Here is a 20,733-nt window from a genome sequence, read left to right as displayed (position 1 = left end):
CTACAGTAGTCACTAACTAGAACACAAAGATATATATATATATATAGCATGTTGCCTGCCCACCAGGAATATGCCCTTGAGTAGGGGAAAAAGTAGTATACAATTGCATTATTCTTTTGCTATCCATATGCAGATCACTAACAATAAACATTCGGAGAAGGCAATGGCAACCTACTCCAGTACTCTTGCCTGGAAAATCTCATGGACGGAGGAGGCTGGTAGGCTGCAGTCCATGGGGTCGCTACAAGTTGGACACGACTGAGTGACTTCACTTTCACTTTTCACTTTCATGCATTGGAGAAGGAAATGGCAACCCCCTCCAGGGTTCTTGCCTGGAGAATCCCAGGGATGGGGAAGCCTGGTGGGCTGCTGTCTATGGAGTCGCACAGTCAGACACGACTGAAGCAACTTAGCAGTAGCAACAATAAACGTTGGAATCTACTGGTAAACATAAGTCAAGAATAACATTATTATAATAATAGGGATAGCATAAGCCTGTAGTTCAGCTTCCTCATCTGCAGAAAAATGAGAATATTGATCTAGATTCAATTTCAAGTTCCTCTAACCACCATTTATTCTTTGATTCCTTGTGCCAAGGACATTTCCAACTTCTTTTCCAGCTAAATTTATATGACACTAATAACTGGCTGATATCAGAAGATAAATAAGTGCTAGGTTTTTCATCCTCTCTCTCTAAGGGAGAAAAGAAATAGCATCTTAGGGTGCTTGGCTGATTACAGTCTCAAGTCACTCCTTTCCAGATGCTGCCTGATTTTATACCAAGACTTGATGACTCTGAGTTGGTGGGTCTGAATGGTGTCCAGGGGAGCAACTCCAGGTCCAAGGCAAGGCAAGAACACAGCAAGAGAAGAAAGGCTCATTTTCTCACTTTAAGGTGGTACAATTTGTGTGAATTATTCAATCACAAGCTCCCTTCTTGACTTGTGAATTTAACATAGACTTAGGGTAGTATGGTCTTTTTTTGATCAGCCCTTTCTAACAGACACATTCGTCATTCTTTTGTCTTTATCTCACCTCTGACCAGGCCCTGAATTGCATTCTTGTCCGTGTCCATCCATGACAGATCATGATGACTCTTAGGGCTGTAGTTTTCAATTATTTTGATGGGACCTAAGTAAGAAATACATCTTGCATTATGATCCAAGATATATACAACACCCACCCCAATACACACACACTCATATACCCCACACTATAACTAAAATTCTGATTTTTGTGTTTTATTTCCTTCCTTTGTTCTCCTTTCCTTCATTCTTCCCTCTCTTCATCAACCCCATAAATTGATTTTTATCACCCAACAAGATGTTTCAACATGCAAGTTGGAAACCATGACTTTAGAAGTGGTGTTTGACTGCTGCTTGTGTTGGCTGCATGGAAGTGATAGCCACTGCTGACTTGCAAAGATACAAGCTATTGAATAGACAGTTTTCAAGTCAATTCGTGTTTTATATTTTAAATATTTTTTGTCAATATTTTGGGGTAAAAATTTCACAAGATCTTTTAAAATATAGTTTTCATGGGAAAGAATGTGTATACTGTATCTGTTCTTCAATTTAGCAACTAATTATTGTCTTTTATTGTCAGGTATTATTCTAGATTCTAGTGCACATGGCCCAGATGGTAAAGAATCTGCCTGCAATGCAGAAGACCGAGGTTCAATCCCTGGGTCAGGAAGATCCACTAGAGAAGGGAATGGCTACCCACTCCAGTAGAGGATTCTGGCAGGCAACACTCCATGGGCTGAAAAGAATCAGACATGACTGAGCAACTAACACTGTCACTTTTCTTTTTTCATAGCACAGCACAGGGGAAAACAGACTGGATCCCTGGCCTCACAGGGCCTAGATTCTTATAGGGTGTGTTGGTTTTTTACTGTTGCCTTAGCAAACTTAGTGATGTGAAGCAACATCCATTACTAATCTGTAGGTCCAACTTCCATGCCTGGCTATGTTTCTGCTCTGTGTTTCACAAGGTTCAAACCAATGGGTTCTTCATCTTTTCCCAACAGGGCTGTTTTTTTTTTCTGTAGGCTCTAAGGGAAAATCTGCTTCCAAGCCCATTCAGGTCATTGGCAGTTTGGTTCCTTGTAGATGTAGGAATGAGGTTTCTATCCCTCTGCAGCTGGCATCTGGAAGACTCTCTCACCTCCATCAGAATGCCTGCTTTCTCTATCACATTGCCTCCTTCATCATCAAACCAGCCAGGGCGCATTCAGTCTTTCTCACACTTTGAATCTCTCTGACGTCCTTATTCCCTCATTTCTCCTCTGTCTGACTCTTGGGCTTTTAAAAACTCAAGTGATTACATTAGTCCCACCCAGATAGTCCAGGATGATCACCCTATTTTAAGGTTAGCTGATTAGCAACTTTAATTACCTAGCAAAGTCCCTTCACAGAAGTACTAAGATTAGTGTTTCTTTGAATTGCTTGGGGACAGGAATCTTGGGGATATATCTTTAGAATTCTTCCTGTCACACAGGGAGAGACAAAATAAAGATAAATGAGTAAAGTATATATTAGATGGTGGTAGATGCCATGGGAGAAAGTAAAGCAGGGAGGAGAAATGGAGAGTGCTGAGCCAAGGGAGTTTGCATAGTGGAGTCTCAAAGGAGATATGAGGACAAGCCACATGACTATCTAGAGGCTATGCTTTTCAGGTAAAGGGAAGAAAAAGCACAAAATACCTGCCATGGAAGCTCCTCTGGGAATATCATATTCAAGAGATAGCAATGATGTTAGTGTGCCTGAGGGGAGTGAGCAAGGGCAAGTGGTCACATTTTGATTAGAAAGGTAATATGAGGCAAGTCAGTATTGACTTTAATTTTTGTCTTGAGCAAATAGAATGAGGAATTTGACGTTATGTGAGTTGGGGAGAACTGTGGGGAGAACAGGCTTTATATTTTACATTAATACCCACTAAATCTAGGTTATGTAGTAGAAATTTAAGCATAACTTCTTAAATTTGATATTTATTAAGAGGAGTAGGTAAAAATTTTTTTATCATGGTAAGAAAAATGGAGATATTGAGTGAAATTCATACTAGAGAAGATTTAAAATCTCAAATGACACAGACATTTGAAAAAAGCATTTAAGCAATCCTGTAATTATTGTAATATTAAGTTTTAAAAAGAGATGTAGACAGAATGTTTTTTTCCTCAATTAGATTTGAGTCTAAGAGTAGAGGAATACCAAGCTAGATGTCCAAGCAGTACCACTTCTAAAAGTGACATTTTAAACCTAGTATTTTAAATTTAAGAGCTGCTTACTTAATTAATAGTAATATTAAATTTAGAGAGTTATTAGAAATTATTGCAAAGACCTTTAACAAATAAATCATCAGAAAATATATTCTTTTAAAAAAACTTGGCTTACATTTTTACAATTAAAATGAGAAATGGACAACGCATGAGTGTTTTGAAGTTCCTATAAGATTTAAATGCTTCTACAGTACTTGGGCCCGGTATTTTTTGTGGGTGTTACTCTGAATATTGTGCTTATAATCTTATAATTAATTGTGAATGTTTGCACATTGTAATGGGAATCTAGTTCAGGCATCATAAAATTTCATTATGACATTTCATAATGTCATTAGCACTATGAGGTTTATATCTTTAGGCTACTGCCTAAATAGCATTCCTGTCTGTTATGTGAGGGCTAAAACTATGTCAGAGATTTATTTTTAATATTAAGGAGCTTGCTATTTGTTCAAAGTTATATTCCTGGGGGACTTCCCTGGTGGCTCAGTGGTAAAGAATCCACCTGCAATGCAGGAAACATGGGTTTGATCTCTGGGTCGGGAAGATTCCCTGGAGAAGGATAGGGCAACTCACTCCAGTATTCTTGCCTGGAGAATTCCATGGACACAGGGGCCTGGCGGGCTACAGTCCATGGTGTCACAAAGAGTTGGATATGACTGAGCACAATCAAAGAAGAACAGTATGTCATAGGACTTGGCAGAACAGGAAGTTGGAGCATCTCTAGCTAGTGGGGGTTCTATGCCTCTTTCTTTTCTGTGGTGTATAACAACCCCTCTATTAAAAATATAATCTTTCCTGAATATATTCTCCAATTGCTCTTTCCCACTACTCTCCACACACTTTCTATGAAATTTAAATGCCTGAATCAATGATTTCAGATCCATTTTTATTTTCTTTGGAGAGTATGGTAAAATTTCCCTCAAGCTCAGAATTCCAGATGCTTTGTGCAGAAACAGCTGTAGTCTAACTCTCTTGGATGAGAGTAAATCCCATCCCCCTCCTCGCAGACTACCTCTAAATAATGGCCAGTTGGTTGTGAGGTGTACAAAAGCAGGGTTGAGCTTAACTATATAATGGTTAGACCACATCTGTAGTACCCATAAAATTCTAGACACCAACGTTCAATGGGCGTGAAAAAAAGAAGTTTATATAAAGGATTTTGTTGATATTTTCCTCAAAGAATAGAAGCACTAGGAGTAATAGTTTTTTAATTTTTTAAAGATATAACATGCAAAAGAAAAACATTAGACTTGTTCTATGTGACTACAAAGAATATAATTAGGGACAAGGAATAACTCTCTTGGTGTCAGCTCAAGATGATGTTGAACGGGCTGCCTTGAGAAATGGTAAATTCCTCATTTCTGGAAGTCATCAATTTGTGATTTAAAAGGATAAGCAGAAGTTCAGAGTTAACTAGTTCATTTTACTACAACAAACACAAAACAGCTTATGCAAAGCCAGGGAGGCATAGATGAGCATGTCTTATTCCTGGAATTAAAATCAGCTCATGGGGTAATTTCATATGTGTGATGGAACCCCTGAGAAGGGAATCACGATGGCCTTTTAACTGCCATGCTAAAAGAAGTGGGTGTTATTCTCTAAGCAATGGTGAACCACTGAAGAACCTTAAATAGTAAAGGAGAAGAGTCTGATTTACACTTTACAAAGTCTATTTGGCTACAGTGGTGAATTGTAGGGAACTGAGATAAGGATAACAATTTTGAACTAAGGGGAAAAAAAAAAAAAAGTGATACACTGAGGGTGTCCAGGAGTAGGAAAGGAAAATCAGCAAGGCTTGGTAACAAACTGAATATAAGAGGCTACTGAGAGAAAATTATCTCCCCATATTTCTGGCTTAACCTGTTTGGTAATGCTAATTGATAAAGACACAATGAAGTAGAGATATTGAGTGGATAGTTTACTATATAGCCCTAGAAATCAAGATAGAAGTCTAAGAATAATCATCCCTGAAGTGAAAGTGTTAGTCACTCAGTCGTGTCCAACTCTTTGGAGACCCCATGGACTTCAGCCCACCAGGCTCCACTGTCCATGGAATACTCAAGGCAAGAATACTGGAATGGGTGGCCATTCCCTTCTTCATGGGATCTTCCCTACCCAGGGATTGAACCTGGGTTTCCCTCATTGCAGGCTGATTCTATACCATCTGAGCCACCAGGGGAGTCCAATCATACCTAGATGGTGTTGAAATAATTAACTAAAAAGGCTGTCCTAAAAGGAATATGTTGAAAGGGAAGAGCATCAATGACATTTTAGCTGGTAATGTATAAGGTACTTGCTAAGGAACATGAAGTGTAGACAGAGAACTCGGAAAACCAAGAGAGACAAGATTCCAAGAGAACACAGAATGGGAGAGTTCCAGAGAGACAGGGCCATCAGTTGATCCAACAAGGACATAGAATCTACAACAGATTATATGGTCTTTAAGTTTCTTTCTGGGTGTGATATTTGAAAGAAATACTGGAAGTTCATGATCTGTCAGATGAATATTACTTACTATCAAAATCTTAATACCAGAATCCTAGTTGGATGGTGTCATTGGTGACACATTGTAAACACTGCAGAATATACATCTATTTAAAACAGAATGGAGTGTTAGAAACATTTTTAAAATAGGAGTATGACTCCCTTTAGCAGAACCAACTAACTCTATTTAAGGGAAGCCTATCCATTCGTTTGTTCATTCAGTCTGCAAAGATCAATTGGAGGTCTGTTATGTGGCACTGAGCCTGATAGTGTGGTAGGCTTTGGGGATTCTAATTAAAAAAAAAAAAAATCAAAAAACTTTGCTGTCCAAGAGTTCACGGTCAATTGGAGAGAAAGTCAATAAATCACTTTCATGTGCAGAACTGGTCGGACAGAGGTTTGTATAGATGCCACGGGAATGCATGGGCAGTGTAATGTTGCTGGCCTATAACCTTCCTAAAACACATGGACAACAGGTTTTTAGACCATTCAAAGGCAAATTACTAAATAATTTGTCTGCTTAATAGATAGTGACTAAGCACAATGGAAATATTATGTTCTGTGATGTCAAAATATGCTTTCATTGTTTTCCACCTTTGCATCTGTTATTCTACTGCTATAAGAAAATGAAAATCCATTAGGATGCTTTTTCGGCTAGATTCTTTCCTCTTGATGAACTATTCATAGAGACAACACTAAGTACTTTCTGGATTAGACTTTTAAATCACTTAAAATTTTTCTGATAGTTTTAAAATATGAGAGAGGGGAAGGAGAAAGATTTGTATATGGGACCATAGTAATAGCTCTAATTAAACGGAGAATAATTTAAAATTGCCACCTGAAAAGAAGAATATTGGAGCCTTATAACACTGTGCATATCTATTAATGCTTCAAGCTTATAGAACAATTTTAAAATCTTTAACATATTACTAACAGCAAAACCAACCATTCAGTTAAAATGTCACCCAAGATATAAAACTCAAATTGCCAAATTAAAGCAAAGAAGCCAAAAATCTTTATAGTTTATAACTAAGATAGGGAATTCCATGTATATAATGCTTAATATTGAACTTATTATAGACAAGAATTATTTAGCCGCTGAATGTACCTTTTGCTGCTGTGGTTCAGTATTATTGTGCTTTGCTCCTATTAAGTTGAGATGTTGGCTTCCTATGATTTATGATGGGATTAGCCTGAAGTCAATAAAGGGCTGTTCTGCTGAGGTTCTGTTTACTGTTGGCTCTTTTACCTTTACTCTTTATTGCTTATTCTCTTCTGGTGGCAAATATATTTTACCTTTACCTTGCCTCTCCTATTCTCTTTCTAGCCCTATTAAAGGAACACTAGAAGTAAGAGAGACAGACAGACAGACAAAATAATACCAGGCAGTGTAAACTCATTTTCAAAGGATATTTGCAAATAATCAAATGCAATGTGTTTTACAACTTTAAAACACCCTATTCTAGAAAGGACTGTTTGAGTAATCATGAAGAGAGTTGATTTGGTCAGCCTGTTTCTAGGATTCATAACTGAGATGCTTTTATTCTATCTTGAAATAAAATTGAATATTCTCAACAAACACATTGGCTGACAAATAAATTTAAACAGGTATCATGATTAGAAATCTCAGCCTCCAACTTCAATTACAACATGTGATCGATTTATGAGATTACTGATGGCAAATGTCTGCCAGACAGCCAACCATTGTTTGAGATTAAATTTCAGCAGTGAAATCAACTTGTTGAGAGCACCCCTGCATGTATAATATAGATGTGAACTATCTGCCTCCACATTATAACCTTGATGATTTCTTGTATGAGCTGTAAGGAAAGTCCTTTATGAATGAAGCTTTCGGTTAATGGTGACTTTTGACAAATTCACATTTCACCTATGCAATGGTCTAAGGAGACCCTAATTCAGTGCAACTATATCTTATCACTGTATATTATACCAAAGATATTGTAACATGAAAGAAAAGTGTTCATTATCAATAGATTAAAAATATCTAGGGTAGAAGTTACAGTTGACATCAGAGATTTCAACTGTATAGATCCACTCATGTCAATGTTTTTCAGTAATACTACATGATCCATGATTGGTTGAATCTGTGGATAAGGAATTGTGTATGTGCAGATTTTTGACTGTGCAGGGGTGGTACCCCTAAGCACTTCAGTATTCAGATCTCTGCAAACCCATCATGAAGGTAGACTAATTCCTGCTCAAAAGGCAAATGATAGCTACAACTTTATAGGCTTTACAAGTAGAATGGTCATATTGAGAGTGTCCCTTTCAAGTTCCACTAGAAAGAAATTCAAGAAATATTGCAACTGTTGCTCAGTCATCACATGATCTTGATTATTAGAAGGCAGTAAATATAGGAACTGTGTGTTCAGAAAGTCAGAAAGTCAAGGGCAAGGTATTAGTTGGTATATGGTTAATATTATATGTACATTTGTCTGGGCCATAGTGCCCAGATGTTCGGTCAAACATTTTAGGGGATGTTTCTGTGGAGGTGTATGTGTGTCTGTATGTGTTTGAGGGAAGAGAAAAACAGGTTTAATCAGCACTAGTAATTCCAAGGTCACCCCCACCCCCAAGTGACAGTAATCTTAAATGGTTTAAGCTACCTTTTGCATGAAGTCACAAGGTCTCAAAACTGTTTTACCTTATTTTAAATGGGGACAGCATGTTTACGGAATTACAAATGCCATGACACAACACATTGGTATATTCTCATTTTTAGAAATTATTGGAAAACTGATTTCACAGTTTAAAGGAGGACACACTACAGTATCTAAAAGATCAATTTTAGGGGTAATAACTTAATACCTAATGCATCTGGATCTAGCTATAATAACTCATTTGAATTTACATTTCTTATCTCTGGAATATTCCATTCCATAGTTTCCAAGACTAGGGACAGTTACTGCTGCTGCTGCTGCTGCTGTTGCTAAATCGCTTCAGTCATGTACGACTCTGTGAGACCCCATAGACAGCAGCCCACCAGGCTCCCCCATCCCTGGGATTCTCTAGGCAAGAACACTGGAGTGGGTTGCCATTTCCTTCTCCAATACGTGAAAGTAAAAAGTGAAAGTGAAGTCACTCAGTTGTGTCTGACTCTCAGCGACCCCATGGACTGCAGACTATCAGGCTCCTCCATCCATGGGATTTTCCAGGAAAGAGTACTGGAGTGGGTTGCCATTGCCTTCTCCAGGGACAGTTATTATAGGAACTCAAATCAGATAGTCATTCCTAAAGGCTTCTATAAGGCTGTTTTTAGGAGCGATTTAAATTTAATTGGTGGACTTGAGTAAAGCAGATTACCCTTCATTTGGGTGGGCTTCATGCCATCATTTGAAGTCCTAAATGGAACAAAAGACTGAACTCCTCTGTCTTATCAGTCAAAATACATAGTGAAATGGAGATAAGTAATTTTCCTGGTAAATAATTCCAAGTAATAGTATTTAAGCATGATCACTGTACTTGGGAGAGGAATAAATGAACACAGGGAAAACCTCAATATGAGAAGAACATATAAAAAGTACCAAATAGAAGTCACAGGACTAAAGTTTATAATATGTGCTTAGTTGCTCAGTAGTGTCCGATTCTTTGTGATCCTTTGGACTGTAGCTTGCCAGGCTTCTCTGTCCATGGGATTTCCCAGGCAAGAATACTGGAGTGGGTGGCCATTTCCTTCTCCAGGGGATCTTCCCAACCCAAGGTCCGATTCTTTGTGATCCTTTGGACTGTAGCTTGCCAGGCTTCTCTGTCCATGGGATTTCCCAGGCAAGAATACTGGAGTGGGTGGCCATTTCCTTCTCCAGGGGATCTTCCCAACCCAAGGATCGAACCCATGTCTCCTGGGTCTTTATCCACTGAGCTATCAGGGAAGCCAAAGTTTAGAATAACTGATCTGAAAAATATTTACACTACAGGGGTTCAACAGCAGACTAGAGGAGGCAAAAAAAGACCAATGAACTTGAAAACAGAACAGTGGGCATACCCTATCAGAGCAGTAAAAAAGAATGAAAAAAAAGTCAAGATTAGCTTAAGGAACTTAATGGACAATATCAGACTAACACTGGCATTATGGGATCACAGAAGGAGGAAAGAAAAAAAAAAGGCAGAAAGCTGATTTGAAAAAATAATGGCTGAAAACTTCCCTAATTTGGAGAAGGAAACAGACATTCATGTTCTGGAAGCCCAGAGAGTTCCTAATAAGATGAAAACCAGAGAATCCAATCTATATTCATACATCATGAGAAACACTGGACTGGATGAAGCACAAGCTGGAATCAAGATTGCAGGGAGAAGTATCAATAACCTCAGATATGCAGATGACTCTGCTCTTATGGCAGAAAGTGAAGAAGAACTAAAGAGCCTCTTGATGAAAGTGAAACAGGAGAGTGAAAAAGTTGGCTTAAAGCTCAATATTCAGAAAACTAAGATCATGGCATCTGGTCCCATCACTTTGTGGCAAATAGATAGGGAAACAGTGGCTGACTTTTTTTTTTTTTTTTTGGTCTCCAAAATCATTGCAGATGGTGATTGCAGCCATGAAATTAAAAGACGCTTACTCCTTGGAAGAAAAGTTATGACCAACCTAGATAGTGTGTTAAAAAGCAGAGACATTACTTTGCCAACAAAGGTCCATCTAGTCAAGGCTATGGTTTTTCCACTAGTCATGTATGGATGTGAGAGTTGGACTGTAAAGAAAGCTGAGCACTGAAGAATTGATGTATATACCTGTGGTGGATTCATGTTAATGTATGGCAAAACCAATACAATATTGTAAAGTAATTAGCCTCCAATTAAAATGAATAAATTTATATTAAAAAATAAATTAAAAAAATGTAAATTGAGTGCCAAAGAATTGATGCTTTTGAACTGTGGTGTTGGAGAAGACTCCTGAGAGTCCCTTGGAGTACAAGGAGATCCAACTAGTCCATCCTAAAGGAGATCAGTCCTGGGTGTTCACTGGAAGGACTGATGTTGACGCTGAAACTCCAATACTTTGGCCACCTGATGTGAAGAGCTGACTCATTTGGAAAGACCCTGATGCTGGGAAAGACTGAGGGCAGGAGGAGAAGGGGGCGATGGAGGATGAGATGGTTGGATGGCATCACTGACTCAATGGACATGGGTTTGGGTAGACTCCGGGAGTTGGCAATTGGCAGGGAGGCCTGGCATGCTGCAGTCCATGGGGTTGCAAAGAATCGGACACGACTGAGCAAATGAACTGAACTGAAAATGTCAAAATTAAAGACAAGGAGAGAATCTTAAAAACAGCAAGAGAGAAAACAATCTGTAAAGAAACCGCTGCAAGACTATCAGCAGTTTTCTCAGCAGAAATTTTGCAGGTCAGAAGGAGGTGGCATGAAATATCCAAAGTACTGAAAGAAAAAATTACCATCTAAGAATATTCTACCTGGCAAAGTTGTCATTTAGAATTGAAGGAATGGATGAATTTTCCAGACAAATAAGAACTAACCAAGTCCATTATTAAACTGGCTTCCCAAAAAAATGTTAAAGTGACCCCTTTAAGTTAAAAAGGAAGGGCCCTAATTAGCAACAAGGAAACATATAAAAAGTATAAATCTCACTGGTAAAGGTAAATATATGGAGAAGGTAATGAATTACTTAGAAAGCTATTATGAATAATGAAAGATAAAAATATTTTGTAAAAATAACTATAAAATTTGTTAAGGGATACATAAGATAGAAGGATTTAAAACATAACATCAAAAAGATAAAATGTGGTATGGGAAATAAAACTGTAGAGCTTTAGATTATTTGTACTTAAATTATTATCAACCTCAAATAGAGAGTTATAAGTGTAAGTTGTTATATGTAAGCCTCATAATAACCACAAAATAAAAACCTAAGAAACAAGAAAAATCTCTAACAATCCAACTTTACCCCTTAAGAACCTAGGAGAAGAACAGCAACCTAAACCCAAACATAGTGGAAGGAATGAACTAACAAGGATGAGAGGAATAAATGAAAAAGAGACTAAAATATAATAGAAGAGATAAGATATTGTTCTTTGAAAAGACAAAATTAACATTTTATATATATATATACACACACACACACACACACACACACACATATATATATATATATATATGACACCTATATAAAAAGAAGTGATATCTTTCTATATGCCTAGAGGATGTTTTTCATGTGTATAGTTTGGCACTCTATGTAAATACGGAGAATTTTTTTTACCCTGTATATCAGATCAGTTCAGTCGCTCAGTCGGGTCCAACTCCCTTCTCCTCCTGCCCCTGATCCCTCCCAGCATCAGGGTCTTTTCCAATGAGTCAACTCTTCACATGAGGTGGTCAAAGTATTGGAGTTTCAGCTTCAGCATCAGTCCTTCCAATGAACACCCAGGACTGATCTCCTTTAGGATGGATATAGTTCCTATCAATAGATATAGGAAAACAAAATCAAATCTGAATCATTATTTACTAAGCACTTATTGAACATATATTCAACGCCAGTCATTGTATCAGGAACTGGATATCCAAAGACAAATATAATCACAATATTTCTGCTGAATGGAGAAGTCTCTTCGAATTACATATTTTCCTATCTACAGTAGAAGTTTTGACATATTTTCTGATCTCTTTAGTCTACATTCTTCTTATTATGACTATTAGATACAAGCTTACTTTGGAAAGGGCAATCTTCTAATAAGATACATAAAGCAGACAAGTAGTTTGAAAAGTTGTAATCTTAAATCATCTATGTCTAAGTATGTGATTTTGATAAGAAAAAAAAAAAAAAAACTGTTACAACACCAAAGAAAACAATCTCACTCCTTAGTTATACCACATTCAACAGAGCTAAGAAGTAGAGTCATAAAAACACTCTGGAACTCTATGCCTAGCTGCTTAGCCTAACATGTAAACAAAGAAGCTTTGTTTTTTGGAAGGGGAGTAAATAGTCTATGTTTAATTTAGTAGGACTTTTACATTAAAAAAAAAAAAAAAATTGTTGAAAACTCTAGGAAGGATCCCAGAGTTCTATTAGCATTGCCTTAACCACTCTCAGTGGATACATTGTCAGGAATGTCTGTCTGTCTTTTCACAATGGATCTCATTTGCTTCAATGAGAAATGGAAGCTGCGTTCCATTGAGAAGTCTTCAAGGATGGTATAATGATTAAGAAACCAACTGTCTAGAAGTTAGATTACTTGAGTTCACATCCCTGTTGTGCAACTGAGTAATTGATGGACTTGAGCAAATTGCTTTACATCTGTGCTCCTCAATTTGCACATCTGTGGGATTGGGGCAGCAATGCACTTACCATATAGTTTCCATATTTGGATTAAATGAGTTAATATTTGTAAAGCACTTAAAAGAACTCTTGGCTGAATGCAAGGGCTATATGGCCTTGTTAAGTGAAATAGATGAATCAAGCAAGTTACTAATAGGCTCAAAAAGTGGACCAGTTTCCTCATAACTCAAACATAAACACTATTATTCCACAGGAGTCAGTCTTGTTAAATAAATACTGACACAGAGATTTCTCAAGACTTCTTTTACCACCTCCATGCACATTGAAACAAAGGTTTTAAAGAAAAAACACAAGTTCCTTGAGGTTGGTCTATGTGTACCCATTCCCTCCCCTTTGGATTAGCTACAAAAATTCATCCTAAACCATAGAGATGGAGTAAGTGGATTCAGTGCCTGTAATAGTCACAGGATCTGGGCCTTTCCAGTTACCTATTAAAGATAAGATAGATAAGCCTAGTGGGAACTTCTGTATTAATCAGTTGTAAAGGTATCTTTCCCAGGTTTATGCTGCAGGAACTGAAACAGTTTCTCCTTTGGTGGCTTTTCAGCAGCTTCTTTTGAGGATTTCTTGAAGTTACAAAGTAAAGGTGGCTTTTTTTTTTTTCCCCCCCTGCCTATTGTTGACATAAACTTCGCTGATACTTTTATATTCACTGATACAATTCAAGGAGGACTCACAGAAAGTATCCATTTATGGTTAAATTGTTAACTTGAAAGGGAGGGATGTTATGTTGTGGTTTACATGCTAGGTATGGGGGGGGGTTCTTTTTTTTTCCATGTAAATTTGTTGCAATTGTTTGCCTATAGCAATGTGAGATGAGATTAGTTGCTGTAGCAGTAAAGGACTGTTTTATTGAATGTGGAGCTCCCCTTGCCCATTCTGCTATTGCTAATACAACATTAATGCTCTCACTAAATCACAAAAACACCAAGTAGAAACTGATACTGGAAGTGTTTATAGACATTCAGCAATTAGCAGAGGCCAATAATTCCTATTTATGGCATAACAAATAAAACTTAAGTGATTTTTTAACCTCAGTATATTTCAAACAAAATATGTTATACGTAAGTTTTTGATCTCAGGAAATACACTACATTAGGTCTTATGTCCATAATATGCCTTCTTTATAATTTATCCTCACTCTTATATAACCTTTGAAAATAAAGTGGACTTGACCCAGGAGATGCATAGCATTGAAAGGACAATGATATTATCAAAGAGCCAGAAATGCATTTACATTTAATGCCTTGTTATATAATTAGAGTTCATATTTTATAACAGTGGAATAATGAGAATAATCTGGAGTAGCTAAACATGTTTTTGTTTTTTATTTTTCCTTGTAGAAGGAGTAACATTTCTTTTTACTCCTGTTCCACATTTCAAAAATTGTATCGTCTGCATTTTGAATTAAGTGAGAGTTGAGAAAGGTCACTTTTTCTCCTTTATATCTCAAAAATAAACCAACTTTTAGTAAGTTTCAGATGTAAAACAAGAGGTCCACCACAGACAAATGTCTGTGACAAACTTTCAACAAAGTTATTTAAGATCCCCCCTTTCTTAAAGTGCTCTAGGAATCAGATGGGTGACTATGGGCTAACACCATCTCTATCAAGTATTGGCAAAGGTTATACTGGGAAAGCTTTTGCTTGTTGAATAGAATAGGTATCACAGAACTGAGTAACTGATAATACTTCAATCTTGAATTAGGTTAGGTCTTGATCTGCTTCTAGCCAGTTGATCTCTTGAAATATGTGGGCTGTGCGGTAAGTTTTGGTTGCTCTACGATTTTTTTCTTGCTTCTAGATTTCACATATTCTCAATTTGTTTTAGAGATCAATCTTTTTTCTTTGGAATAAACCAAGAACTGGAAAAGGCCAGTTTTCATTCCAACCCCAAAGAAAGGCAATGCTAAAGAATGCTCAGACTACTGCACAATTGTACTCATCTCATACGCTAGTAAAGTAATGCTCAAAATTCTCCAAGCCAGGCTTCAGCAACACGTGAACCATGAACTTCCAGATGTTCAACTGGTTTTAGAAAAGGCAGAGGAACCAGAGATCAAATTGCCAACATCTGCTGGATCATGGAAAAACGAAGAGAGTTCCAGACAAACATCTATTTCTGCTTTATTGACTATGCCAAAGCCTTTGACTCTGTGGATCACAATAAACTATGGAAAATTCTGAAAGACATGGGAATACCAGACCACCTGACCTGCCTCTTGAGAAACCTATATGCAAGTGAGGAAGCAACAGTTAGAACTGGACATGGACCAACAGACTGGTTCCAAATAGGAAAAGGAGTATGTCAAGGCTGTATATTGTCACCCTGCTTATTTAACTTATATGCAGAGTACATCATGAGAAACGCTGGGCTGGAAGAAGCACAAGCTGGAATCAAGATTGCTGGGAGAAATATCAATCACCTCAGATATGCACATGACACCACCTTTATGGTAGAAAGTGAAGAGGAACTAAAAAGCCTCTTGATGAAAGTGAAAGAGGTGAGTGAAAAAGTTGGCTTAAAGCTCAACATTCAGAAAATGAAGATCATGGCATCTGGTCCCATCACTTCATGGGAAATAGATGGGGGAACAGTGGAAACAGTGTCAGACATTATTTTTTTGGGCTCCAAAATCACTGCAGATGGTGACTGCAGCCATGAAATGAAAAGACGCTTACTCCTTGGAAGGAAAGTTATGACCAACCTAGATAGCATATTCAAAAGCAGAGACATTACTTTGCCAACAAAGGTCCATCTAGTCAAGGCTATGGTTTTTCCAGTAGTCATGTATGGATGTGAGAGTTGGACTGTGAAAAAAGCTGAGCGCTGAAGAATTGATGCTTGCTTTTGAACTGTGGTGTTGGAGAAAACTCTTGAGAGTCCCTTGGACTGCAAGGAGATTCAACCAGTCCATTCTAAAGGAGATCAGTCCTGGGTGTTTTTTGGAAGGACTGATGCTAAAGCTGAAACTCCAGTACTTTGGCCACCTCAAGCGAAGAGTTGACTCATTGGAAAAGACTCTGATGCTGGGAGGGATTGGGGGCAGGAGGAGAAGGGGAGAACAGAGGATAGGATAGCTGGATGGCATCACCGACTCGATGGACATGAGTTTGGGTAAACTCCAGGAGCTGGTGACGGACAGGGAGGCCTGGCGTGCTGCAGTTCATGGGGTCGCAAAGAGTCGGACATGACTGAGCGACTGAACTGAACTGAACTGAATGTGTATAAGGGAGCCCAAAAGGGAATTAATCAATTTTTGTGCATATTTTGAAGACATCTTTACAGAACATATTGCTCTGAAGTTAGGGTTAAAGTGACACTTTCCACTAGAATAATGCAGAAGACAACATTCTTTCAGGAGAAGGTAAGCATTCTAAGCATTCCTCTCCCAGGCATCTTCCCTCAGGCACTGAGATTGCAGCCTCCAACACATGGGGACAGCAGAAGGAAGAGACTTCAAAAGTCAAATATATTTCAACAGCTCATTTTTAGCAAGTCTGGCAGTGAGATCTTTCCATTCTTCTCTCTTCTCTGTGATGTATGTAAGAGCGAGTAGCTGCAGTAGTGATTCTGGCTGTTGTCTAAAGAAGTTCTGACACAAGGCCTCAGTGTTCCATTTCACATACATCCCACAGTCATAGCTGTTTTGTTGAGCAGGGGTTTTCTCTTCCATAAAGGCCAGTTTGTTGCCTTTTCTGCCTAAGAAAGCCTCCAGTTTCTCTGCTACCTGCTTCACATGGAGTGAGTTACTATTACCATAAGAATCATAATGAAAAAGACCATTTTTATCTTGCAGATAAACCAAAAAAGCTCCAGTGGGTTCCCCCAGCTGTGTGGTTGGAACTATCATTGATGGCTAAAAATATAACTCTTACTGGGGAGGTCCAAGGGTTCAAGGAACATGGCACTCTCTGCTGGGCTGCCAGTGCACTTGATGAACTGAGTAACTTCGGGGCTGATGAAGTAGACATGGTCAGAGCAGTCATGAAACTGACTGCTGGAAAAGTACTCAAAGGCAAACCCAATAACATGAACATTGAGCCAGCTTGGAGGATCCAGTAGTGAGAAGTCTGATTGCCACAGTAGACTGTCCATGTAACTCAAAACTACTGGGTCCATCTGGTATTGACCAGGGCTGCTCAGAAATTCCAGAAGCTGTTTCAGGCCTCACCATCCCTACCAGCCTCCAAACAGCTCTGTACTGGCTGGAAAAGCAATGCTATAGTCTCAAATCCAGAGTTTTCTACCCCAAAATTGTAACATTCCCCTCTAGTTCTCTAAGGCAGAGGTTCCCACCTCTGCTGTAAAGTGAAGAAAAGAAGTTTGGGCAGAGCCTCCTGAGGGCAATGAAATGGGGCCTAAACTTATGTTTTTGAAAATATTTATTTTCAAGTACTGAATCAAAGTGTTTGTTAGGATTTATTGTATTCTCACTACAGGCATTATTGTATTTAATCTTCACAGTAGTGGGATGAGATAGGGATTATCTAATTGTATAGGGAAGAAAAAGTTAATGGAGTGATGGAATTCCAGTTGAGCTATTTGAAATCCTAAAAGATGATGCTGTGAAAGTGCTGCACTCAATATGCCAGCAAATTTGGAAAATGCAGTAGTGGTCACTGGAAAAGGTCAATTTTCATTCTAATCCCAAAGTTCAACTGGTTTTAGAAAAGGCAGAGGAACCAGAGATCAAATTGCCAACATCTGCTGGATCATGGAAAACGAAGAGAGTTCCAGACAAACATCTATTTCTGCTTTATTGACTATGCCAAAGCCTTTGACTCTGTGGATCACAATAAACTATGGAAAATTCTGAAAGACATGGGAATACCAGACCACCTGACCTGCCTCTTGAGAAACCTATATGCAAGTGAGGAAGCAACAGTTAGAACTGGACATGGACCAACAGACTGGTTCCAAATAGGAAAAGGAGTATGTCAAGGTATATTGTCACCCTGCTTATTTAACTTATATGCAGAGTACATCATGAGAAACGCTGGGCTGGAAGAAGCACAAGCTGGAATCAAGATTGCTGGGAGAAATATCAATCACCTCAGATATGCACATGACACCACCTTTATGGTAGAAAGTGAAGAGGAACTAAAAAGCCTCTTGATGAAAGTGAAAGAGGTGAGTGAAAAGTTGGCTTAAAGCTCAACATTCAGAAAATGAAGATCATGGCATCTGGTCCCATCACTTCATGGGAAATAGATGGGGGAACAGTGGAAACAGTGTCAGACATTATTTTTTTGGGCTCCAAAATCACTGCAGATGGTGACTGCAGCCATGAAATGAAAAGACGCTTACTCCTTGGAAGGAAAGTTATGACCAACCTAGATAGCATATTCAAAAGCAGAGACATTACTTTGCCAACAAAGGTCCATCTAGTCAAGGCTATGGTTTTCCAGTAGTCATGTATGGATGTGAGAGTTGGACTGTGAAAAAAGCTGAGCGCTGAAGAATTGATGCTTGCTTTTGAACTGTGGTGTTGGAGAAAACTCTTGAGAGTCCCTTGGACTGCAAGGAGATTCAACCAGTCCATTCTAAAGGAGATCAGTCCTGGGTGTTTTTTGGAAGGACTGATGCTAAAGCTGAAACTCCAGTACTTTGGCCACCTCAAGCGAAGAGTTGACTCATTGGAAAAGACTCTGATGCTGGGAGGATTGGGGCAGGAGGAGAAGGGAGAACAGAGGATAGGATAGCTGGATGGCATCACCGACTGGATGGACATGAGTTTGGGTAAACTCCAGGAGCTGGTGACGGACAGGGAGGCCTGGCGTGCTGCAGTTCATGGGGTCGCAAAGAGTCGGACATGACTGAGCGACTGAACTGAACTGAACTGAATGTGTATAAGGGAGCCCAAAAGGGAATTAATCAATTTTTGTGCATATTTTGAAGACATCTTTACAGAACATATTGCTCTGAAGTTAGGGTTAAAGTGACACTTTCCACTAGAATAATGCAGAAGACAACATTCTTTCAGGAGAAGGTAAGCATTCTAAGCATTCCTCTCCCAGGCATCTTCCCTCAGGCACTGAGATTGCAGCCTCCAACACATGGGGACAGCAGAAGGAAGAGACTTCAAAAGTCAAATATATTTCAACAGCTCATTTTTAGCAAGTCTGGCAGTGAGATCTTTCCATTCTTCTCTCTTCTCTGTGATGTATGTAAGAGCGAGTAGCTGCAGTAGTGATTCTGGCTGTTGTCTAAAGAAGTTCTGACACAAGGCCTCAGTGTTCCATTTCACATACATCCCACAGTCATAGCTGTTTTGTTGAGCAGGGGTTTTCTCTTCCATAAAGGCCAGTTTGTTGCCTTTTCTGCCTAAGAAAGCCTCCAGTTTCTCTGCTACCTGCTTCACATGGAGTGAGTTACTATTACCATAAGAATCATAATGAAAAAGACCATTTTTATCTTGCAGATAAACCAAAAAAGCTCCAGTGGGTTCCCCCAGCTGTGTGGTTGGAACTATCATTGATGGCTAAAAATATAACTCTTACTGGGAGGTCCAAGGGTTCAAGGAACATGGCACTCTCTGCTGGGCTGCCAGTGCACTTGATGAACTGAGTAACTTCGGGCTGATGAAGTAGACATGGTCAGAGCAGTCATGAAACTGACTGCTGGAAAAGTACTCAAAGGCAAACCCAATAACATGAACATTGAGCCAGCTTGGAGGATCCAGTAGTGAGAAGTCTGATTGCCACAGTAGACTGTCCATGTAACTCAAAACTACTGGGTCCATCTGGTATTGACCAGGGCTGCTCAGAAATTCCAGAAGCTGTTTCAGGCCTCACCATCCCTACCAGCCTCCAAACAGCTCTGTACTGGCTGGAAAAGCAATGCTATAGTCTCAAATCCAGAGTTTTCTACCCCAAAATTGTAACATTCCCCTCTAGTTCTCTAAGGCAGAGGTTCCCACCTCTGCTGTAAAGTGAAGAAAAGAAGTTTGGGCAGAGCCTCCTGAGGGCAATGAAATGGGGCCTAAACTTATGTTTTTGAAAATACTTATTTTCAAGTACTGAATCAAAGTGTTTGTTAGGATTTATTGTATTCTCACTACAGGCATTATTGCATTTAATCTTCACAGTAGTGGGATGAGATAGGGATTATCTAATTGTATAGGGAAGAAAAAGTTAATGGAGGTGATGGAATTCCAGTTGAGCTATTTGAAATCCTAAAAGATGATGCTGTGAAAGTGCTGCACTCAATATGCCAGCAAATTTGGAAAATGCAGTAGTGGTCACAGGACTGGAAAAGGTCAGTTTTCATTCTAATCCCAAAGAAACACAATGCCAAAGAATGCTCAAAATACCACACAATTGCACTCATCTCACATGCTAGTAAAGTAATGCTCAAAATTCTCCAAGCCAGGCTTCAACAATATGTGAAGTGTGAAGTTCCAGATGTTCAAGCTGGTTTTATAAAAGGCAGAGGAACCAGAGATCAAATTGCCAATATCCATTGGATGATTGAAAAAGCAAAAGAGTTCCAAAAAAACATCTATTTCTGCTTTATTGACTATGCCAAAGCCTTTGACTATGTGGATGACCATGAACTGTGCAAAATTATTCAAGAGATGGGAATACCAGACCACCCGACCTGCCTCTTAAGAAATCTGTATGCAGGTCAGGAAGCGACAGTTAGAACTGGACATGGAACAA

The 20,733-nt window shown here is 38.8% G+C and overlaps 1 protein-coding gene and 2 pseudogenes across 1 annotated transcript in view; 1 reads left to right on the top strand and 2 right to left on the bottom strand.

The window, feature by feature from the left end:
* The window catches only part of TAFA2 (TAFA chemokine like family member 2), a 565,192-nt gene that overhangs the window by 524,787 nt on the left and 19,672 nt on the right, over positions 1-20,733 (top strand). The gene's annotated exons all lie outside the window — the stretch shown is intronic.
* On the bottom strand, positions 16,536-17,221 carry LOC102272215 (sentrin-specific protease 8-like; annotated as a pseudogene).
* On the bottom strand, positions 19,161-19,844 carry LOC138988003 (sentrin-specific protease 8-like; annotated as a pseudogene).

The sequence above is a fragment of the Bos mutus genome, chromosome 5 (genome assembly GCF_027580195.1).
Source record: "Bos mutus isolate GX-2022 chromosome 5, NWIPB_WYAK_1.1, whole genome shotgun sequence".
Taxonomy (NCBI): domain Eukaryota; kingdom Metazoa; phylum Chordata; class Mammalia; order Artiodactyla; family Bovidae; genus Bos; species Bos mutus.
Note: the sequence above shows the minus strand (reverse complement) of the source record. Positions and strands in the feature narration are given on the sequence as shown.